This window comes from Bidens hawaiensis, unplaced genomic scaffold (assembly GCF_021521415.1).
Source record: "Bidens hawaiensis isolate Kalapana, Puna unplaced genomic scaffold, B.hawaiensis_p1.1 tig00048393_1, whole genome shotgun sequence".
NCBI classification, from domain to species: Eukaryota; Viridiplantae; Streptophyta; class Magnoliopsida; order Asterales; family Asteraceae; genus Bidens; species Bidens hawaiensis.
This window is the reverse complement of record NW_027506082.1, coordinates 40753-58603: the sequence shown is the minus strand read 5'-3', so window position 1 is coordinate 58603 and position 17851 is coordinate 40753. Positions and strand designations below refer to the sequence as shown.

Here is a 17851-nt window from a genome sequence, read left to right as displayed (position 1 = left end):
TGAAAAGTGTAAACGCAGAATAAAGAACGAAACAACCAAAACTGCAAATAAAGAGGACGGGAAACGTTTACGATTCACCATTATCTATTTTAGTCATTCATCACCAACAATAGGATCTCACTGCATGCATCACACACTCACTCATAATCGTTCATTCAGATCTCTTTACGTCACTCTCAATTCATTTCTTCAATATTCGTTGATTAATGGCTGGAGGTGCTGCCGGAGGCTTTCTAACTAGAGCGTTTGAATCAATGCTCAAGAAATGTTCTGGAAAGAAGTACAGTTCTATTCAGATTTCCATCCGGTGTTATCTAGGTTTGTTTGTTTTTCGGTTAATCCGTATGTTTAGTTTTGATCCGAATTTGAGTGAATTGGTGTGTGATTGAATGTGCAGCTGTTAAATTTTGGTTGAATTGATTTCTAGGGTTATGAATTGAGTGAAACAGTGTGTTGTGTTTCGATCGAATTTTAGGGAGAAATTTGCGATTTGAGTACGTGAAACAACCCGGTGATATAATTGAAGATATGCTATGAATTCAGAGGCGGACGCTAAAATTTTTTGTACGGAGGCACATTACGGATCGACGGTGATAGTGAGGCGACGCAATGCGATGGGAGACAGAATATGCATCTAGGATGCAAAAGTTGATTAACGATGGCACGACGTATTAATAAATCAAATTTAACCAATTAGGATTAGATTTAATTGGTTTGAGCCTTGGGCTTGAAGTTTTGAAGGGTGGACGCTTAGACTAAAACAAGAAAATTGGGCTATTTATCACACTACAAATTAGGACTTAACACTACAAGCTAGAGCTGGATGGTAGGCCTTGGCCCGCCCTCATGTCTTTTTGGATCCGCCTATGTTTATGATAGTAAGATTGTTGATGAAAAATAGAATGTTACATGTTGAATTCTCATAAAATATGAAGCAAATTGGTACAAAATGATTACTCATGCTAAGAGAGGATTTGAAGGCGTTTCATAGTCCCCTTTATGTTAGGTTTTGCGCATTATTTTTATTGTATTGAACAGACATTAACTTCTGGTTCCTTGTGCTTGTGCAGATAGTTCAAAAGCAACTAATCAAGAGGTGGCAGGAAACAATAACAATCAAGCAACATCTCCTAGGAAAGATAAGAGGTGCTTATTGTATATTAATTACTAACTCATGCATGCTCTTGTTTTTATTTATAATATGAAATGGTGATTTTCGGTTGTGGTTCCTTTGGTGGCTAGAATACTAAATTACTAATGAATGATATTAACTTACACTTTCAGTAACCCAAATTATCAATGAAATATGTTATAAAAGAAGCTAAGAAGTGTATGCACACACACATTGACAACTCATGCACACTTCGTCAAGACGTGTACTTTATGATGGACCCTCTCTAAAACTACTTAATTTTCCTTGTAAAGCATAAATTGATGATGCTTATTCTCTCTTTATTTGTTTGTCATCAAGTATATCCTCCATGAATGTTAAGAGTCTCATGACCAACTCTATTAAGACCGTGGTTGATTCAAACATTAAGAATTCTCGTTCTGCATTTGGTAAAATGTTCTTTAAGCTATATTGGCTATAAGTTAATGAAAACTTTTGATTGGTGTGTGGATCTTTCTAAAAGGAAGTTGAATTGCAATTCTGAATTTGTTTAAGACACTTGAAAGTTGAGACAGCAACTACCAAGAAAGAGTAGATGTATACTACAGGCTTAAGAAATCGCTTGCTGCTTGGCTCATACATTTTATGATAAAACATAAGCCATTTGGCTCATATAATCCCTGACTAATGAATTAGGGCTTAACATACCTAATTATTGAGATGGTGAGATTGTGTTATCTGAACTTAATTAACATTAGTTTAACATCAAAATGGAGCTTTGTGACAGTGATGATGGGAATGCAAGATCTGAAGTGGACTCAGGTGGAAGTATTACAAAGACCTTGTCAAATGCTGGCCAATCTTTGGAAGGAACTGATGCGGAACTCGTTCTTATTCCACTTCGACTTGCATTTGAAACCAAGAATCCAAAAATCATTGAGCTTGCATTGGATTGTATACACGTATGTCATTTTCTGTTTAATTCTTGTAGCTTTAACTGCAATATAATGCTGATTCGTTTTGCCTAACACTTTTGTTTCAAATTTTTTTTTTACATCATGTCAACATTTTGTGTTTATAAACATCTCTAAGTGCAGAAACTTATTGCATATGATCATCTAGAGGGTGATCCTGGTCTAGAGAATGGTAAAAATGTTCCACTGTTCACAGACATACTGAATATGGTCTGTGGTTGTGTTGATAATAACTCACCTGACAGGTACATTCTTCAATATGTGTTTTCCTTTTTGATTTATTTGAAAGTTTCTCCAACATTTAATATTTATTTGGTACTAACTTCTGAGGATATTGATTCAGTACAATTCTTCAAGTCTTGAAAGTGTTGCTTACTGCTGTGTCATCCACCAAGTTCAGAGGTAATATAAATCATTAAATGGATCTTGCTGTTGTTCTTAAAAGAACATTCTTTTATGTTATTTCTTTATGATGTCAATTGTGGTTTATGGTTGACTTGCTGATTTGTTCATATATGTAGTTCACGGGGAACCATTGTTAAATGTAATTAGAGTGTGCTATAATATTGCACTCAACAGGTAACTACTATTCTTATTCTTTCATCTAAATATGTATATGACTTTAGCAGATTGAATTAATAGTCTCTTTTCATTGTCTAGTAAAAGTCCCATTAACCAAGCGACATCCAAAGCTATGCTAACTCAAATGATCAACATAGTATTCCGGCGAACGGAGACCAACTCGGTTTTAATCTATACCTTTGTGTTTATTTTTTTTCACACATTTGAAAAGTAGTATTGGTTCCACTATATTTTAGTTTTCAGTGTTGTATATTTTGCATTTTAGGTGTTTTCAGATGGTCAACCTGTGAACAAAGGAAATGAGTCATCAATGAAAGTAGAAGAAACTTCACCAGCTGACGAAGATGGTCAAATGCTGACTCCCACTGCCAGATTAATTGCACCTTCTGAAGAACTACAGAATCTTGCTGGTGGGAATGATATAAAGGTGCATAGTTACTTATTCTTTTAGATATCTCATTTTGTTAAAGTGTGTGTCATATGCTACTGAAAGTCAACACCAAGATGGTTGACCATTTTTGTTTCACAGGGCTTGGAAGCAGCTCTTGACAAGGCTGTGCAGCTTGATGATGATGGAAAGATCAGGTATATAATTAATTAATAATATAATGTTACCATAAAGATTATTTTTTACAACAATAACGTATTGACTTCTACTGTATTGTTAAGTGAGGTTGATCCCGAGAGCATGAGTATAGCAGAACGTGACGCATTGCTCGTTTTTCGCACCCTTTGCAAGGTTTTCATTTTCTTTTATCTGTTATTTTTTTCATGATTCTTGGTTTAAATAATAATTCTCATTGTAACTTTTATTACTGCAGATGGGTATGAAAGAAGATCATGATGCAGTTACCATAAAGACACGAGTTCTATCCCTCGAACTTCTACAGGTACTTTATTACAATAACTCATCTATTTGGCCAAATTCTTCTTATAAATTGTTAGAAAATATGAAATTTTCAGGGCTTGTTAGAGGGTGTTAGTCACTCTTTTACTAAAAACTTCACTTTTATGGACTCGGTGAAAGCTTACCTATCATATGCCTTGCTACGTGCATCGGTTTCAAATTCCCCAACAATATTTCAGGCAAGTTTTAAGCTTTAATCACCATTTTTCTTTTTAGTTTTAAATATTTCTCTTAAAATGATATTGTATCATTTTTCTTAGTAAAACTTGGTAATTGTATATTGTATTTGAATGTCTATGTACAAGATGAATATAGGGATATATAAAGGGATTACAACTGAAACCTATAGACCATCCATATCCCTTGACTCTACATATTCAGATCCCTTATGACTAAACATATTCTGTCTAATATTCCCCCGCAAGCTAAGGCCGGGAAGCGACCTGTAGCTTGGACCGTAATAGAAGAAATCTTTGTGAAGGCAGCGGCTTTGTGAATACATCAGCGATCTAATCATGTGTAGAAATAAACTGAACTGAGAGTTTCCCTTGTGCTACCTTTTCTCGAACAAAATGGAAATCAACTTCCACATGTTTGGTACGTGCATGAAAAACAGGATTCGCCGATAAGTAAGTAGCACCCAAATTATCACACCACAAAGTGGGGGCCGAGGCAATAGGAACACACAATTCCTGCAAGAGGGTTTCAAGCCAAGTGAGCTCAGCAACCGTATCTGCTAGGGCTTTATATTCGGATTCTGTTGATGACCGAGAGATAGTCTTTTGTTTTCTAGCAGACCAGGACACTAGATTGGAGCCAAGATATATTGCAAATCCCCCAGTGGATCGACGGTCATCTGGACAACCTGCCCAATCAGCATCAGAAAAGGTGCTGAGGGAGTTAAAAGTAGCATCCGTGTAAGCATGCAAGCGAGAACCAGACTTGTGTTGTAACAGAAGACCATAGTCGGCTGTGCCCTGAAGGTAACGAAGGATTCGTTTAACTGCAGACCAGTGGTTGTCAGTAGGCGAGTGCATAAACTGGCAGACTTTGTTGACTGCAAATGTGATATCCGGGCGTGAAAGAGTCACATATTGAAGTGCCCCAACTATCTGTCGGTATTTAACCGGATTATCAAATGGTGGACTATCACCAAGAGCCAAGTTAGCGGTGGTTATGATGGGAGAGGGCACAGGTTTGGCATTAGATAGGCCCGCTCGATCGAGGAGTTCCATAATTTACTTCTTTTGGGAAAGAAGCATGTCAGCACCTTTGGGGCTGATTTCAATACCCAAAAAATAGGAAAGAGGGCCCATATCTTGAACAGCAAAAGACTTGCTAAGGCTGTGCACAACATTATCAATGGCTGTAGTGTTGTTACCTGTTAGAATAATGTCATCAACATACACCAGCATATATAAGAGGGTGCCTTCAGATCCCTTATGACTAAACATATTCTGTCTAATATTCTTACAGTATGCTACTGGAATCTTTTCTGTACTTTTGTTGAGATTTAGAGAAGGCCTCAAGGTAAGTTATGACAATAACTTTAGATATGTTTTTGGAGATTAATCTGCTTGATTTTGTCTTGACAATTTTAGTATTCATTTTCAGATTGAAATTGGCATCTTCTTTCCTCTGATTGTTTTGAGAACTTTAGACAACTCAGAATGTCCTCTGAATCTCAAATTAATGGTGATTCGGTACAAAATCCGCTTACAGTTTTGAAATAGGAAACTTCTATTACAGACTGTTAATCCTCGTTGATTATTTGATTTATTAAATGAATTTGTTACAACTTCATAATCACAGGATGCTGGAGAAAGTCTGCAAGGAACCACAGATGCTTATTGATCTGTATGTGAACTATGATTGCCATCTTGAAGCTCCTAATTCGTTTGAACGAATGGTATGATTGAGCATATTTGTTTTGAGTTATTGAAATTGTATGTGATTTATTTTTTCTAATTTCTTTCATATTTAGGTTACAACACTTTCCAAAATAGCCCAAGGGTCACAAGATTTAGATCCAAACTCTGCTAACTCTGTCCAAAATGGAAATCTTAAAGGATCATCTCTTCAGGTTTATATTCATTTTTTATATTTTCTTTTATGCGACTTAATAATAAAATGTGTACATGTTGACTTTTGTTCTTTCTAGTGTCTTGTGAGTGTCTTAAAGTCACTTGTTGACTGGGAGAAGTTGCCTAGAGAGGCAAAACAAAAAAAAGATAAACAATCTATTCATGAAGAAGTTTCATCTGAGGATGTTAAAGCAAAAGACAGCAGCAGTTCAGCGAATAACTTTGAGAAAGTGAAGGCTCAAAAGTCAACCATAGAAGCAGCCATATCTGAGGTTTTTTTAATGCCTCCATTAACACCAAACAAACAAGAATAGTTTGACTTGAAGTCAACAGTATTTTTTTGGTCAAAATAGATCAAAGATTCCCATGTTCTTTTAATACACACATATTTTACCAGTTCAGATAAATGTCACTCAAAGTTATAACAAAACCCATATGCACCTTAAATTTTCACCTTAGCTGCCAAATCTAGGCCTGTAAACCAACCGAACGAACACGAATGGGACATGTTTGTGTTCATTTGTTTAACTTAACCTGAACAAATGGTTGAACATGAACAATCAAACGAATGGGGTTTCTTGTTCATGGTTGTTTGTTAAGAAAATGAGTCTGTTTGTGTCCATTTGTTAATATTATAAACGGATAGTTCACGAACCTAAGCGAACAAACATAACTGAAAATAGATGAATGGGCATAACCGATTGAACTCCAGTAAAAAGTAAATGTGAACATCAGTTTGAGGGGTCTAAAAATTTAATAAAGCTAGTCTAAAATCTAAATTGTAGCGGATCTAAAGAGTTTTATTGAATATATATAAATGAACAACTAAAATGAACGTAAACGAGTGTAAATGAACAAACATAAATGAACAGGACATATGTTAATGTTCGTTTGTTAAACTTTAAACTAAATGAACAAAAAGTTTTGTTCATGTTCATTCGTTTGTTAAATAAATGAGCATAAACGAACTTCCTGCCTATTGGTTCACTGAACGTTCAGTTCGTTTACAGGCCTAGTCAAACATTTAAAAATTATGGACAAAAGAAGTGCTTCAGGTCGACCCATAAAGTATTGGATGTGACCAGAGCTCGCTCTAACCATCTATACAGCCCATCACACATCCATTTTGCCACCTTTGTTTTCTTGGAATATAATTTAGATATCATCAATAAATTTAAGAAATAAGAATTTGAGATATTAATTGACAAATGAGAGTAACACATTTGAAAAATAAAAAAGTTTAATATAACTAATGAGATGAGAATATCAGATTATGTTTAAAAAGGGGCTAAACTGGTAATTTAAATACCACAAAAAGGTATCTAAATAAGATATACAAGAAACAAGTATTTAAGAGGGAGTACTTACATATCATCAATAATTTACAGTTCAACAGGCATCCTGCAAGGGGTATTGGATTTCTCACAGCAAATAGGTTGGTGGAAAATATACCCATTTCAGTTGCACAATTTCTCAGGCATACATCCAGTTTGGATAAGGTACTTCTTATATACGTAAAACAACTGATGTTCACACATTAATAGATGTTAAGCATCTTTAATGGCTGGACTTTCAGGCTATGATTGGTGATTATTTGGGTCAACATGAGGAGTTTGCTCTTTCTGTAATGCATGCTTATGTTGATTCTATGAGTTTCTCTGGAATGAAATTTCATACAGCCATTCGTGAATTTCTCAAAGGTTTTAGGCTTCCGGGTGAAGCTCAGAAAATAGATCGGATAATGGAAAAATTTGCAGAGCGGTAAGTATCTTGTATATCATTTTATCTCTTAACGGGTCAGTAGATCAAACAGGTTTAATGTCACCCCAAGTGTACTTTTAATCAATGGCAGATACAGAAAATTTTCGTAGGGAGGGGGCGATACGGGTCGGCTAAAAATCATCAATGCAAAGTATAAATTAACATACGCAAACAAAACAATCAACACATTTTAACCGACCCATAACTGAAGCAAACCAACATTATAAACTGATTCACCATAACCGACTTAACTGAAACTGGTTGGTTATCATTCTCTGGTTAACCACAAATAAATTAATATAACACATTTGGGCTTGAATAGTTTGAGTTTTACCATTTGACATTTGTATCATTCGTTTGTACGGGTCGTTTATACGTATTGGGCCGGTTTGATTAAGTGTTGATTTACTAAAACTTGGTTCGGGTCAGTGTTGTCAGTTATGGAAATATCGATAACCAAAACCTACCCAGTATTTTTTGGTTTTCAAAAGTCATTAAACCGACCCATCAGTTTTTTCTTAAGTTGGGTTATATCGGTTGTGTTTCATCAATAAATTTTGTTATGGGTTGGTTAATTCGATTTTATGCGCACCCCTAACTTTTAATGCACAAAACCTCTTGAATTATTTCATTCAAAAGACAGATTTCCGACCTAACCTCTACCAAAAGAATGTACTTTGAATGTAATAATTTAATTTATTTATACTACTCTCATATTGCATACAAAGCAGACATGCATAGACAGATGCATCGACATCCAACTTTTTTTTTTCGCCAAACAGTTGTGTGCCTATTATTATTATTTCTTGTTGGTGAATTTTCTTGAATATGTTGCCATTGTTGCAGTTACTGTGCAGATAATCCAGGTCTATTCAAGAGTCCAGATACTGCATATGTTCTTGCATATGCAGTCATAATGTTAAACACTGATGCTCATAATCCAATGGTCTGGCCTAAAATGTCCAAATCTGATTTCGTTAGAATGAATGCAATAATGACCCCGAAGAATGTGCCCCAAGACCACTTTTGGAGGAAATATATGATTCCATTGTTAAAGAAGAGATAAAAATGAAGAACGAAACGATTAATATGGGAAAAAGCAGTTGGCAAAAAGCAGAAACCGAAGAAAAAGGGGGCATTGTTGGTATTCTTAATTTGGCTCTCCCAAAACTTAGGAGTCAGTCTGACACCCAGTCTGAGAGTGAAGCTATTATTAAACAAACACATGAAATTTTTAAGAAACAAGGAGCAAAAAGAGGAACATTCTACACGTCTCAACGGATTGAGATTATTAGACCAATGGTTGAAGCTGTAGGGTGGCCTTTGCTTGCTACATTTTCTGTTATGATGGAGGAAAGGGAAAATAAGGCTCGAGTGATTCTTTGTATGGAAGGTTTTAAAGCGGGAATTTACATGACGCATGTTCTTAGAATGGATACTATGCGATATGCTTTTTTGACATCATTGGTCAGGTAAATATCTACTTTGCATCATGCGCAGGCAGGGCAGATTGGGTAACAGGTCAATACAGGTTTGCTTGAAACGGGCCAGGTTGGGTTTATTAGACTAGTTATATAATTATCATATCTAGAAGGTATCCAAGTGTAATACTATTCTCTCTCTATATAGAGCACCTATGTAACCTTATTTTACACACAATCAATATACAATTTAAATAGGTATGTAAATTGTATTTTGATTGTGTGTATAATAGGGTCCATAGCTGCTCTATATATAGAGAATAATATTACACTTGATACCTTCTAGATATGATATTTATATAACTAGTCTAATCATTTGACCTGTATCTACCTTATGAGATAAAACACAACCCACATTGACCCATTCCTTAAATGAGTTGAAATTGCCACCTCTACTACCAGTATATTTCAAAATTTCTTTTCCAAATCTTTTGTTTTTTTTTTCTGAACAGCGATGGCCATCCAAGATGTTTACGTAGAGGGAAGGTTTGAACCTGGGACCCTTTGGATACAAAATCTCATTTACGAGTCATTTATTCCTCGGGACTCCATATCTTATTTATTTAAATCTTAGTATTTTATTAAAATTGCAAATTCACACCAAAACATCAAGCATTTTCATATTTTGTTTTGTATTAGATGTGTATATATAGATTTATGTTTTTATATTATTTGGGACGTCATCCGGTTCTTAAACCCGGTCTGGCTACCGAATTGCTATATGGTTCGGTTTTGAAAACATTGAATAGGACTATAAGATCTCTATTCTTCTCAAATCAGTTAAAGGGGTCCACTTTTGAATCCTCGTTTAAGATTAATTTGACTAAATAAACTCAACTGTCTTCCATTGTTTGGTTCAAACTATTGACTGGCTCTTGCAGATTTACTTTCTTACATGCACCAAGAGATATGCATAGTAAAAATGTTGAAGCCTTACGGACTCTACTAGATCTATGTGACTCAGAACCCGACACGCTCCAAGATTCTTGGAATGCTGTTTTGGAGTGCATATCTAGACTAGACTATACTACATCTATTCCAGCTATGACTGCAACTGTAATGCATGGAGGTAACCAAATCTCTAAAGATGCTGTTGTTCAGTCACTTAAAGAATTGGCTGGAAAACCATCCGAGCAAGTTTTCTTGAACAGTGTTAAACTCCCGAGTGAATCAGTGGTGGAATTTTTCGCTGCTCTTTGTAATGTATCAGCTGAAGAATTGAAGCATATCTCAGCCCGAGTTTATAGTTTGCAAAAACTTGTGGATATCAGTTATTATAATATGGCTCGTATACGCATGGTAATAGACTAATAATCCGCCACTTGCTTCAAGAATATGCTTCTATCTTTAGAAATTATAGGTGAACTAAATAAAAGTTTTTCAACTAATGATTTCAAGAAAGTATTACTTGAAAACTATCATTCTAACTGTCGTTTTACCGGATGTGTAATCCAAAAAACCAGTTTAAGTTTTAGTGTCAGTGAAAAAGAAAATGGAGATCCTTATAGTGACGATAATGTTGTTTCATTGGTTTTCAACTTAGTGAAAGCATTTATATTTTCAGGTGTGGGCTAGAATATGGTTTGTCCTTTCTAATCATTTTATTGTTGCTGGGAGTCATTATGATGAGAAAGTTGCAATGTATGCCATAGATTCTTTAAAACAACTAGGCATAAAATACATGGACCGTGCAGAACTTGCCAGTTTCACATTCCAGAATGATACCCTGAAACCATTTGTTATTTTAATGCGGCACAGTCGGAGTGAAAGAATTAGGAAATTGATTGTTGATTGTATCGTTCAGGTATGCTTACCTGTCTATGCACTGGGCTATTGTTTTTAAACATTTTTTTATACTATGTTACTTTATAACCAACATGTGGATTGGATACAGATGATAAAATCAAAGGTTGGAATTAGATCTGGTTGGCGAAGTGTCTTCATGGTGTTCACAGCTGCTGCTAGTGATGAGTTGGAAGCAATTGTTGAAAGTGCTTTTGAGAATGTAGAGCAAGGTATTTTATTCATTGCTTTACTTCCATCATATCTTAATAGTGAAAATCAGAAATAAATAATGGCAGAGCTATACACACACCATTGTCATACTATCCATACACCACTGACAAGTCATACTGTTCATATGTCTTTTTCGCCAAATCATACAAGCCATCTGACCTATATGGTTCATATGAGTTGGCATCAATGTTCATATAGGCCTGTATAACTTTTTTTGTCAAATCATGCGGGTTGTATGACCCTATATAATACCCGTATAATATGTCATAGATGTTCAAACAGGCTTGTATAAGGTGTTATACGGGCTCATATAACTTTACACTAAAAATGACCGATGTGGCAGTAGTGTGTAAGTGTTAAAATTCATACGGGCCGTATAACTTTTCTGCCGCATCATACGGGTCTGTATAACTTTTGCCAAATAGTATGGCCGTATGACCTTATATGGCTCGTATGATATGGAAAAAATGTTCATACGGGCCCTATAACTTAACTAAAAAATGACTGATTTGAAAGGGTTGTGTTGTGTCAGAAGTCATACAGGCCGTGTGATATAAAAGTTTGTTATATACAAACCCTGTATTATGTGACAGGTCTGTGGTTTGCAAAAGTCATATGGCTCATATAATCAAACAGCCTGTATGATGTGACATTCATGTTAATGTGCGTTTTTGGGGATGGTACGTCAATAACACCATTCTTAAATAAAATGTTGACATGAAAATCAGCATGTCAATACCCCTTTTGACAACCTTGTATAGAAACATTTTGGGATTTTATGGGGTTTTAGGGTGCAAACAAAGCTGGTTACCCAAAATAGAGAGTATTACTGCTTATGCAATTACCCCTAGAAACATACAATTATTTATTTTGGTGTGCCGTGTCAAACTAACTGAATTGACAGTTATACTAGAGCACTTTGATCAAGTTGTTGGAGACTGTTTCATGGACTGTGTTAACTGCCTAATAAGTTTTGCCAACAGTAAAAGCTCTCCCCGCATCAGTTTAATAGCTATCGCACTTCTCCGCATATGTGAGGATCGACTTGCAGAGGTATTATTTATATTTATATTATTATTCATCACCGTTTCAAATTTAGTTATCTTTTTTTTCGATATCAAAACCGAGTGTAATCACATTTTGTCTTTATTAGGGTTTAATACCCGGTGGTAGTTTAAAACCGATTTACACCAATGTAGATACAACATATGATGTTACAGAGCATTATTGGTTTCCAATGCTGGCTGGTTTATCTGATCTGACATCCGACCCGCGTGCTGAGATCAGCAAGTGTGCACTTGAGGTTTTGTTTGATTTGTTGAATGAAAGAGGAAGCCATTTTTCACCCACTTTTTGGGAGAGTATATTTCACCGAGTTTTGTTTCCTATTTTTGATCATGTGAGGCATGCGGGAAAAGAAAACACTTCAGCTTCTAAAGACGGGTGGATTCGTGAAACTACTGTTCATTCACTGCAGTTGTTATGCAACCTTTTTAACACATTTTACAAGGTACTGTTATTTTCATTCGAGACTATGCGAGTGTGTGAACTTGTGTTTTTCCACTGATTACTCTATAAATCGAGTTGAAATCAAGTTTAGTAATTGGATAAACAGATTTTTCTAGGCTTGCAAACCAACCGAATGGACACGAAAGGAGCATATCCATGCTCCTTCGTTTAATATTAATCAAACAGATGATCGAACTCGAACAACTAAACGAATGGGGTTTTCTTGTTCCTTTTCATTTGTTAATAAATTGAACATGTTCGTGTTCATTTATGTTTGTTCGTTAACAGTATGAACCAACAATTCACGAACGTGAAGGAACAAATATAACTGAGCTATAACTAGATAAAAGTAATGTCAATAAAAATGTGTTGGGCCTCAAAAGTTATTAAAACTATACTAAGTTGTAATGGGCGAAAAAAATTAACGAATATATTAACGAACGAACTTTAATAAACATAAACTAACTAACTTAAATGAACGTAAACAAAGGAATTTAAATGAACGAATGTAAAAGAAAGTTCACTAACAAAAATGAACAAACGAGACACAAATATGTTTGATCATTTAACTAAATTAACAAAACTTTTTGGTCATGTTTGTTCGTCTATTAAATATATAAACACAAACGAACTTCCCGTCTAACAATTCTCGAACTGTTCACTGAAGGTTCAAACAGTTGCTTATCTGATTATCACATATAGTTAATGATCTTTTATTACAAATGATCTTGATTATTCATTATAAGTTTGTGAGATAATAATCTGTAAAAGATCTCCTGCAGGAGGTTTGTTTCATGTTATCTCCATTGCTAAATTTACTGGTAGATTGTGCCAAAAAGACGGACCAATCTGTGGTCTCAATATCACTCGGTGCATTGGTTCATCTTATAGAAATTGGAGGAAACCAATTCATTGTTTCTGACTGGGATACCTTGTTAAAGAGCATAAGGTGCTTATAATTCCATTTTAAGATCTTTTTTGCATTTACAATATTGTAACAATATTGACAGTTTGACACATTTGTATTTAAGGGATGCTTCTTACACCACTCAACCACTTGAGCTACTTAATACATTGAGTCATGAAAGCACCAAGAATCAATCAGTTATGAGTGATGGTTTAAAAGTTCAAGAAGACAATAGTCCCTTGGTTCAATCGCCTGGTAAGTTTAATAATCACATTAAACGGTTTTAGCGACGATAATATCAAAACCTTGTTGGCTGTATGTAATGAGGTCTATTTGGCAGGTCAAAATTTATTGATGGTGGCGAAGGATAAACAAGAAGACGAGCCATCAATGGATCCACAAGAACCCGAAGGTTATGATTTGTCAAAATGTATTAAAATTATAAAAGTTTAAAGAAAGAATTTAACTTATAATTTTTTGCAGGTCAAACTCCATCTGATAATTCCGATAAATCTTCTCATAAGCCAAGTTTGCAAAGAAGTCAAACAATTGGTCAAAGACTCAAGAGAAATATGAGGGGCAGTGTTCTTGTTAGAAGTTTCACTTCTAAACCTAAGAACCTGACTTTAGATGCCTTAATACCCATTACCCCATCTAAGGTACCATGTTCACTTTGACTTTTAAAGTCAAAGAAACATACTTTTGACTTTAGAGTTGACTCATTTTCCTCTTTTTGTAATATACAGTCACCTGATGAGGAAAATGAATCTGAAGATGCTGTAGAAAGTGCATATATGGGAACAATAAGGAGCAAATGCATAACTCAGTTGCTATTATTAGGGGCCCTTGATATCATCCAGGTATGAACCTTACTAGAGTGAGCCGAAGCTCAAATGATTGCGCCAGTTTGGGTAGGAAATTGGGCCTTGTTAATCCATTTTTAAGTTGTCTGTTAAACATGCAGAAAAAATACTGGAGTAAATTGAAGGGTTACCAAAAAATTACCATTTTGGAAATTTTGTTCTCGATGTTGGAGTTTGCATCGTCATATAACTCATACACTAACCTCAGGTTACGAATGCAACATGTTACTCCTGAAAGGTTGGTTATTTGGATAATTATGTTTAAAGACGACTAAAAATACTATATTGTTGATATAACTCTTTGGGATAATTTCATATGCATCCTTACAAACTTGCCATATATATATCGTATATATCCAAACCAAACTCTAAATATCATATGTATCCATTCCATCTGAAATAATCAAAATATCATATATATTCATTTTTAACATATTTCATGAAATATGTTAAACTGGATACGTATTATATATTGATTACTTTAGAGGGGTATATACGATATTTGGTAAGTTTTATAGGGATATATATGATACTGTCAAGTTTTGTAGTGACATATATGATATTTAGAATTTGGTTTGGATATATATGATTGTTGTTATGTTTTGTAGGGATATATATGAAATTATTTCTAGCATTTCTTTTTGTAAAGAAATTTAGGAGGTTGTAAGCATGTGAATACACTTTGAAAAATGTTTTGAAATAGCTCATTGTCATATTTATGCAGTATTAAATGATGACATATGTTTGGCTGACTATATAATATGATATTTGAAGGATATTTTAAACATTGACTAATGATAAAAGCACTTCTGTTAAACTAGAGTGAAACATTGCTATATTCATGGGACGGATTCAGATGCTATTGAGAAGACAATCGACATTATCATTCTGACTCAAACTAGTTTATCTTCATTCAGGCCACCAATTAATCTTCTTCGCCAGGAGTTTACCGGGACCTGCATTTACTTGGAGACGTTACACAAGACAGCTTCTGGAGTTGGTTTAAACCAAAATGGAGAGCTTAACACTGATGATGAAGATAATGATAGAGTTAAAACTAATGCTGAAGAAAAGCTTGCAGCCTTTTGCTGTCAGGTACTCAAAGAAGCATCGGATTTCCAAACAAGTATTGGAGATAGTACTAATATGGAGATTCATCAAGTTCTTGAACTTCGGTCTCCCATTGTTGTTAAGGTATTCATTTCCTACATCTTGGATTTTGAATATTCATAATTAAGGCTTTTGAAAAACCTTGTGGCTCGCTCGAAATCGGCTTATTTGTAAGCGACCCGTACTGAGCCAACTCGGTTAGTAAGCGAGGCGGGCGCAAGCCAAGGTCCGCTCGGCACGTGGCTCGATTGTTAGTTGGCTCGTGTAGCCCAGATCTTTATATGCAAGTATGCAACCCAAATAATATATATAAATTATGAATCGTGTAGTTTATATATTCTCCATTTTGTGTACATTATAAATATTATTTTTAGTTTAGATGTATCAACTTGTGTAAAATTTATAAAAAAATTTAAAATAAGCGAGTTGGCTTGAGTTTTTGACGAGTCGAGCTCAAGCTCAACATTTTAGCAGAGCCCACCCTGGGTCGTTTACAGCTTATGCATAACCAACCCGGGTAGTCAGTTTTAAAAACGGGCTTTTAAGGTTGAAATCCAGTTTCCACTGCTCCTCTGTTGACCCCTTGAAGGTCAGCTGCCTAGCGTATGCTGCACTTTACTTGGTTTTCTTTAATGGGTTCTCATGGTAAAAAAATTTATAATTAAGAAAAAAAATACATAAATTGATAATTTTTGTCATTTGGTGCGTGATTTATGTTGACGTGGACTCTAGCTACTCAAGGGTATTTACTCAATGGACAGCCAGATATTCAGGAGACACCTCGGAAGTTTCTACCCTTTGATCACCAAGCTCGTATGTTGTGAGCAGGTAACTTTTTTTTAGAACGGCGGCTATTTTATTAAATAAAATTATCTGGTAAGCAACTAGATAGGACGATTTAGTAATGCAAATCGACCCATAAACATAAAATAAAAACTACGGCAAAAGGACAGGTAATATCTTGTGCTTTTTCGTGGGTCCAGTTTTAATATGATCCATCAATGGGGACTGTTGGATATTATCTACCTAACATTGGCCCTTTATAGATGGATGTCCGTTGTGCTCTAGCTGATCTATTCAGCATGCAGTTACGAGGATTATTGCAGTAGGATAAATGGCAGTATTCATCGTCTTCCTTTCCCTCTTAGAAGCTATTTATGAAGTTATAGTTGGTGTTTTTGAGTTTTTATAGAAATTAAAAAGAATAATTGCAATAAATGGTCAACAACATTCAAGGATAGAGAGGAGAATAGATTCAGGATTCATAGGCAAGTTTTGTTTGATGAAGATTATCAACTTTGGTATTCGTCTCATAATTTATTATTCATGTGTTTAAACATGAGATAGTTGTTAAAGTTTATAGACGGTTATTAAAACACAATTTTGGTCCTAGAATGCAAGAATTGTAAAACACTTGTAGTGATTTAATTGTGATACAAGAGTCGTCTCCTTTGTCTCAATATATTTCGCCAATGCTACATACAGGTGCTTATGTGATTCTCGTTTTAAAGTTATTTTGTAATGAATGCGCTCATATGTTCATAAATTCTCAAAAACATTATCAAGATGGACGGAATAATGAATTACCTTAAGATGAAAAGCTTCATGACTACCATAAGGTTGTTATAAATCTTATCAGTTAATAAATAAACTTACAAAACACACTGTAAAATAAAAGTACATCAACATATTGTATTTCATTTTTGATAACAATATAAGAAAACAGGCATTAAAATCAATCGTAACAATAATGTTGCAAATCAATATTATTTTTGTCTAATATAAAAGATATTGAAAATGTGAACCAGGCTATTTCTGTTTTATAGAAACTACTTTTATGATGAAAAAACACACTAGTTTATTTTTTGAAAAATATAATTAAGAACATATATATGATAAATAAATGTCAATTTAACTTGAATGTAATATAAACATATTTACATGTATATATAATTGAAGGCGCATGAAAACTTACTCAGACGAGCCACATGCTATCATCTCCACGATCCTTCTAGAAGTGGTAACCCCATGGGCCATGAATGACAAATTGACGATGCATGAGAAAAAAAAAAATTGGAAAATCTTTACCAATAAGAGAAGAAATGTCAACATCGTATACGTTAGTAAGGCATCAGAATGAATATATTTGGTTTTTTGCCTTCTACCCTTTCATCCATTTGGCCTTGTCTTGATAACCGAACCAATTGCTTCTAGAAGAATTGTGGATTGGAGTGTGCTTAAAAAGTCTCGCACGAGCCTCGCCGGCTTAAATTATCAGCTCGGTTTAAATCTTAGGCAAGCCTGGCTTGACTCGTGAAAAGTCTTGCTTGCTTGTGATATTTAGGACTGTTCAAAAAGCTCGTGGTCCGCTCGAATAAAACTAGCTAAAAAAACTCGATTTGAAACAATTTGAGCTGAGTTGTTTCATTTTTGTAACCAAGCGAAAATTACCCAAGCTCGGATCGTTGGCTAGAACTTAGGCTTGTTTAACTTCAAAATCGAGCTCGATCCTAGCTAAACTACAACATTTAATTTCGAGCTCGAGC

General features: G+C 34.8%; 1 pseudogene across 1 annotated transcript; it reads left to right on the top strand.

Annotated features, from left to right (window-relative positions):
- Positions 1-206: 206 nt before the first annotated feature.
- LOC143616637 (brefeldin A-inhibited guanine nucleotide-exchange protein 5-like) lies at positions 207-16632 on the top strand (annotated as a pseudogene). The gene is made up of 34 exons (XR_013150694.1): positions 207-318; positions 1071-1146; positions 1899-2065; positions 2204-2330; positions 2429-2487; positions 2607-2664; positions 2746-2830; positions 2933-3094; positions 3197-3252; positions 3337-3406; positions 3489-3557; positions 3631-3753; positions 5051-5104; positions 5189-5277; positions 5387-5483; positions 5559-5657; positions 5736-5930; positions 7047-7157; positions 7235-7419; positions 8266-8891; positions 9782-10199; positions 10465-10704; positions 10795-10915; positions 11821-11969; positions 12070-12426; positions 13208-13374; positions 13457-13587; positions 13673-13744; positions 13816-13991; positions 14079-14192; positions 14297-14433; positions 15113-15389; positions 16038-16133; positions 16352-16632. The product of XR_013150694.1 is annotated as a brefeldin A-inhibited guanine nucleotide-exchange protein 5-like (transcript).
- The last annotated feature ends 1219 nt before the right edge of the window (positions 16633-17851 follow it).